Source organism: Chelonoidis abingdonii, chromosome 22 (genome assembly GCF_003597395.2).
Source record: "Chelonoidis abingdonii isolate Lonesome George chromosome 22, CheloAbing_2.0, whole genome shotgun sequence".
Taxonomy (NCBI): Eukaryota; Metazoa; Chordata; order Testudines; family Testudinidae; genus Chelonoidis; species Chelonoidis abingdonii.
Window position 1 is genome coordinate 2,219,812 of NC_133790.1, and position 6,000 is coordinate 2,225,811.

At 48.8% G+C, this 6,000-nt stretch overlaps 1 protein-coding gene across 1 annotated transcript in view; it reads left to right on the forward strand.

The window, feature by feature from the left end:
- The window catches only part of TPST2 (tyrosylprotein sulfotransferase 2), a 36,727-nt gene that overhangs the window by 15,184 nt on the left and 15,543 nt on the right, over window positions 1-6,000 (forward strand). Inside the window, exon 2 of the mRNA XM_032769877.2 lies at window positions 4,651-4,718. The gene's annotated coding sequence lies outside the window, so the exon portion shown is untranslated. The remainder of the gene's footprint in view (window positions 1-4,650; window positions 4,719-6,000) is intronic.

Here is a 6,000-nt window from a genome sequence, read left to right on the forward strand (position 1 = left end):
TGCTGAGTGGTGGCTCTGGGAGTTCCTGGAAGAAGTCTGCAGTGCACCTGTTTACCTTCCCCAGCAGAAAGATGCTCCTTGCAGCTCCATGGGCCTTTCAGAGAAAGGCTGCAGCTCCTGCCCCAGATCCACCATTTCACTTAACAGTGGAGGTGAGAGTTGAATTACAGCCCATGAAAGCTGCAGGTTCCACTCTTGAGTCCCAGATCTCTGCTGCTAATTTTTGGTGCACTTGCAAATGAATGACTGGTTTAGCCTGGGCACTCTGCTGAAGATCCACAGCCAGTCCTGGAGCCCCTGCTGCTATTCTAGTGCTGGGCTCCCTCTGTGAATCTGGGCCAGTGCACCCTGAGCCACCGGAATCTGAACACTGACCCGTCTCAGGTGTCAGGGGCCTGAATCCTTGTCATGTGACATGGGACTGGACATGCAAATAATTCTCTCCGCATCTCAGCCCTGCTCCGCCTCAGGCTCTCTTATTCTGTTGAATGCACCCTACATTCAGAATGCACTCTACATTCAAACAGTTTTAATCAGACCAGCGTCTTAGGTCAGTTTATGGAAACCCAAATGTTAGTCCCTTATGTGTGATTTCTCTAGCTGGAATATCCTCTCTGGAGGGATTTTCTCTTTATTTGCACAGACTCTGTAATAACAAGGTTTCCAAGAACAGTAGATGAGTGAATAGCATTATCTATATACTCACCTTGGCTGCAGTCCTGGGGCTTGTCTCCTACACAACCAATTAGTTCATGGCAAGCTGGGGTATGAATCTGCCCCCCACTAGCCCGCTGTGCACTAACTGTTATGGACCCTGCTGATGCACAGTAACAGTGCGTTAATGCGCTTTGATCTAGTCCTCTTGGAAACAGATTAGATCAAAGTGCATTAATGAACTGTTAGTGCATGTCAGCAGGGTCCGTGTGGACCAGTGGTTCACAGCCAGGGGTACATGTACCCCCTGGAAGACCTCTGCTTGCCCCCAGGCGTACAACAACTCATCTCGATATTGGGCTGATTTTACAACAGGCCACGTAAAAAGTGCTAGTGAAGTTAGTACAAACTAAAATTTTATACAGACGATGACTTGTTTATACCGCTCTATAGACTATACACTGAAGTACAATTTTTATATTCCAATCGATTTATTTTATAAATAGATGGTAAAATAGAGAACCTAAGCAATTTTTCAGTAGTAGTATACTCTGATATTTTTGTATTCTTAGGTCTGATTTTTGTAAGCATGTAGTTTTTAAGTGAGGTGAAAGCATGTCGTTTTTAAGTTAGGGTACACATGGCAAATCAGACTTCTGAAAGGGTACAGCAGTCTGGAAAGGTTGAGAGCTGCTGATGTGGACCTCCGGTCCGTGGCAGGCTCTAGCGGTGAAGATTCATGCCCTAGTTTGCCATGAGCTAATTGTTTGTGTGTGTGCCTCAGTGCTGTATTTCTAGTTCCATTTGTGTTGTGTAACACGGTGCCTCACAGGCAGGGTGCAGGCATGTTTTGTGAACTATGTCCCATCTGTCAGTTATGAGCTATTGTGTGCATTTAATCACAGGCCACTCAGCTGTCGCCAAACTAGCTGGTAAGTAACTATGACAATCAGCTTCCCCCAGACCTAGGGATTATTTGGTGAACTTCTCTGGCCTGTGTTATGCAGGAGGTCGAGATCACAATGGTCCTATCTGGCTTGGAATGTCTGACTCCAGCGATGGTGCATAATACTTAGAATTTGGAATCCTAGTGCTCAGTTGCTAGAATAGCTGCTTTCCGTGGCTGCTGTGTATCTGAAAGAGAAATGATTAGGGACAGTGGCACCTGAAGTTAACTAAGCAGTATAACAAGTCCAGTTTCCAGCACGAAGTACTTGCAAAGCCATATAGCCACAAGAATAAATACCTCTTCTGGAGCATGAATAATCTAAAACTACATCTAGTCATGTTGATGTAAATAAAAAACGTGTAATCTCTAATAGCTGGTGCGAGCTGCTTCTTGTGTTCTGGCAAGCTGTACAGGGCCCACAATAGTGCTTACTCCTATTTTAATTTTGTTTTCAGCAGATCAGTGCACCGGCTTCTCTTCTGGAGGGATAGGCAAAAAGTTGATGGTCATATGTGGATAGCGGCTCCACTCTTCATGGCTTGTTGTTCGTCTCACATGGCAGAACTGTCAGGCTTTTGCAGAGAGAGGCCCTCGGCAAAGTCACTGCCTCTCTCAGAAGTCACTGGTTATGTGTGGGAAGTGTGCTTGGCAAAGCAGCTCCCTGGTGGTGGTTTGCATGAGCGGTGTCAGGAAGGAAGTCTGTGTGTGTGTGTGTGTGTGTGTATGCGCGTGTATGTGCAGCACGAGTGCAGGAGTTAGGCTATGTTCCGAAGGGAAGAGCGTGGGCAGTGGGCTGTGAACAGCTGCTATTTGAGCACCGATGGTACTTCTGAAATCTCTGAGGAAATGTGGTCCCTGCCCCAGGGAGCCTGCAGCCTAGTGCAGACTTGAAATCGCCCAGTTGATGGACCTGACTCAATGCAGGGCAGTTTTGGTTGGGAAGGAATGCGTTATAATCAGCCCTGCTCTCTGGGCAGACTGGGATTCTCTGGAAACTTGATCTGGGTGGAGTTCTGCTCCAAGCTCTTAATTAGCTCTAGAGTAGAGGCAGAGCTGATTGCCTTGTTCCACTCACACATCAGTACCAATCATTAGCAGTTCTCCAGCACTTCTGTACTGGCCCAATGCTACAGACACCGTCAGTCCTGACACCGTTCTGTGAAGCAGGGGGTGAAATCCCTGGTGTACAGGGGAAACTGAGGCAAACAAGGGCTTGCCTTTCAGTGGTGCTGAGTGCCCAGAATTCCAGTTGAAGTTAATGGAGCTCTGTGGTTGCTCAGCACTTCTGACAGTCAAGCCCCAGGCCTCAAGGGAACCTGTCAGTGTCCAGATGGGGGGGCAAGGTGCTGTGCTCCGACCACGAGAGCTGCCTGCAGAAAGCTGTGATGTGATGGGTGGGGGTGTACTGTTACCAGGTGTGCTCACCAGACTGTGGGTGAGTGTGTCAGCACCACCAGCCACAGAGTCCCAGGCCTGTAGTGTACATGGAGAGCTCTCCTGGCTTCTGTGCCTAGATATGCACCTGAGGGTGCTCCAGAAATACTGTGGAGAGAATCCCGTGGCCTCTAATGCTGGAGCCAGGTGGAAATCCTCTTCCAGCCCGATAGGCCTGGTCGCTGCGTGCAGCCAAGTGGCATGTGCTGCCTTGTGCCTTTTTGCCCCCTCCTCTGCCTCTTCTCCACAGACCCTCCAGGCGACTGGAGCCTGCCTTGCTGCTGCCCTGCAGAGGCACCTGACTTCTTGCAGCAGTTACACTGGTAACGTTTTTATCCCTGGTTCAGAGGCATCTCCTGGAACCAGCATGAACAGGATTCTGTGTACTCAGAGGGCGGCTCCATCTACTAGGTTGTTGTATGATAAGAAAAGAGGGAACTTACAATCACAGATGCAGAAGACAGGGCTCCTTGGAAATCTAGAGACAGGTGGGGGGCGATTCTTAGTGAGAGAGGCGCATGTATACCACACGTGGGTGCCCGTTCTGTTTCAGTGTTAAGATCACTTCTTGTGGGTCTGCATGCTGCAGGTAGATTGCAAACACCGCTGGGCCCCAGGGAGTTCCATGTGCTAAAAGTCAGTTTCACAGACAACAGGATGAAGGAATCAACCTTGAGCAAAAAGTGGAAGAGTTTGTCCCAGCCAGGGGAATCTTGCAGCTTGCTTTGCAGGGGTTCATGCTGACATTTTCTTTTGTTCTGGGGTTCACATCCCCTTGACTCTTTCAGTGTTATGCTCAAAGGAGCCTAATTTTCAAAGCAGAGCTTGCTCAGGATTGCAGATGACCTCAGTCAAAGCCGTACACTGGGCTCAGGTTTGTCTGAAAGGCTTGTGAACCTCTGCAGCACTTTTGCTCTTGCCTGATTTCAGAGTCTGTAATGAAACGGGAAAGCAGGTGCTGTGCAAGGTCCTCTGGAGCGGGCTTCATGGTTCTGTTTACCTGTGGGAAATAGAAAAGCTCTGCTGGGACTCTAATATAATCAGTCTGCCATGCCCTTTGGCTTCTCGCATCCTTCCTGCTTCTGCCTGGCTCTTGCTCTCTCCGTCTTGGGAAGCCAGCCTCCTACCTCATCTGAGAGAGTTTTTCAATTGCTTTCTGCTTCTCTCTTGGCCTGTGTCCCAAGACTCTCTCTGAGTTTTGTTGTAATTTACCCAGTGGACTTTGCAAGGTTTCCTTTCCCTGGGATGAGAGGAATATGATGCCAATGTTGCTTCATGGGCTCAGGGTTATGATGCCAGGTGTGTAGTCTTGTCTGTAATTGAGATAGCCAAGTGACACTGCCAGTGTGTTAAGATATTCAGGCTGATTTCTGCCAACCAGTTGCTAGGGTTGGTGGAGACAGTGCATGATGAACATAACAGTTGTATCTCGTGTCTGCATGTCGTATGACTTTCAGGTAAACATTAAAAGATTAATGATCTGTGTGTCGATAGACTATTAAAACTGCAATATTGAAAATGGAATCCTGAGAATAAGCATTTTATTTCTAACCATTCTGATGAATATCATTTGTCTCTGAACAAATCAGCATTGTGGGTTTTTCCCCCATTAGGTATTCATCGGCCATCTGTATTTCTGAGCAAAGATCGGCCAACTGCAAAATGAATTTACCAGGGAAAGGTAAGTGTATCAAAAGAGGATCTGTCAGAGCAGTGGGACCCTGCATGACATATTGGGAGTGAGTTAAAGAATGTTTCATAAAAGCAGCAAAGAATCCTGTGGCACCATATAGGCTAACAGACATTTTGGAGCATGAGCTTTCGTGGGTGAATACCCACTTGGTCAGATGCATCCTTACCGCTCCTTAACGTCTGAACTGCATCCCATTACAGTCGATAGTCTGAATTCGTCCTTCCAGCTTGTAAATGCTGTGGAGGGCCGAGGGCTGGGTGGGCTTTTTAATTGCTGTCGGAAGATATTATCATTTAAAAAAGTCAGATGACCAATCCTCACTTCAAGACCTGTAACTAGATTGTTAAAAGTCCCTGAGCCAGAATGCGTGCTCTTCTACAGTACCCGCACAGTCAGGAAACGTAATGAGTCAAGAAAGCAGCATGACTGTTCAGCTCCTGGACACACGCAGTGCCTGTTGGTGTGGAATGCACCTGCTCTGCATGGGACACGGGCACTGGTGATTCTTTCTTCCATTAAGAAATTAGGAGGAGGAAATATTTTTCTTCTGGGCAGCGTTTGGATTGGCCAGTGAATAACAATGCCACAGCGGTCCCCCTTCCCTCTCCCACTGTTCAGCTTCTGCCGCTCCAGTATTTCGCAAGTATTTACCCAAAGCCCTCTGTGACCTAAGGGGCGGATTGAAACCCTGTGTCATGGAGTCCCCGGGCGATATGCTCTGGAACTGCTCCCCACCAACGCCAGCAGGACTTTGGGGAGCCTCCTCTCCCTTGGAGCAGACTTTGTTCAGGGCAAGAAGCTCACACGTCTTCACCTCCTGGGTCTCTCCTGGAGCATTCAGCACATCCTTCTGTGCTTCGTGTTGTTCCACAGGCGGATCTCCCACCCAGGGAGATCCTGGGGAAGCCAAGCGGCTCTGCACACCCCGAGTTAGCTGTCAGCATGTGACTCTAGCCAGCCAGAACACAGAGGTTTATGATGACGCAACCGGGTCTAAACGAGAGCTTGTAAAGTACGCAGATACGGACCCTTGGCCTAGGTCATCTGGGGAAGCGTTGAGTCCAACGTCACATCTGCACTTCATGTCCGAAGCCACCCAGCTAGCTCCAGACTAATCCAACCCCCTCCAGGGCCCCTGTCTCTTCGCATCACCCCTTCCCGGCAGGAGGTCACTGCTCTCTTTGTCTCCAGCACCTATCAGCTTGGCACCTTTGCGAGCGAGGCGCCCAGGCCTGCAGTTGCTAGAGGACACAGTGCCAGGCATTTAGGA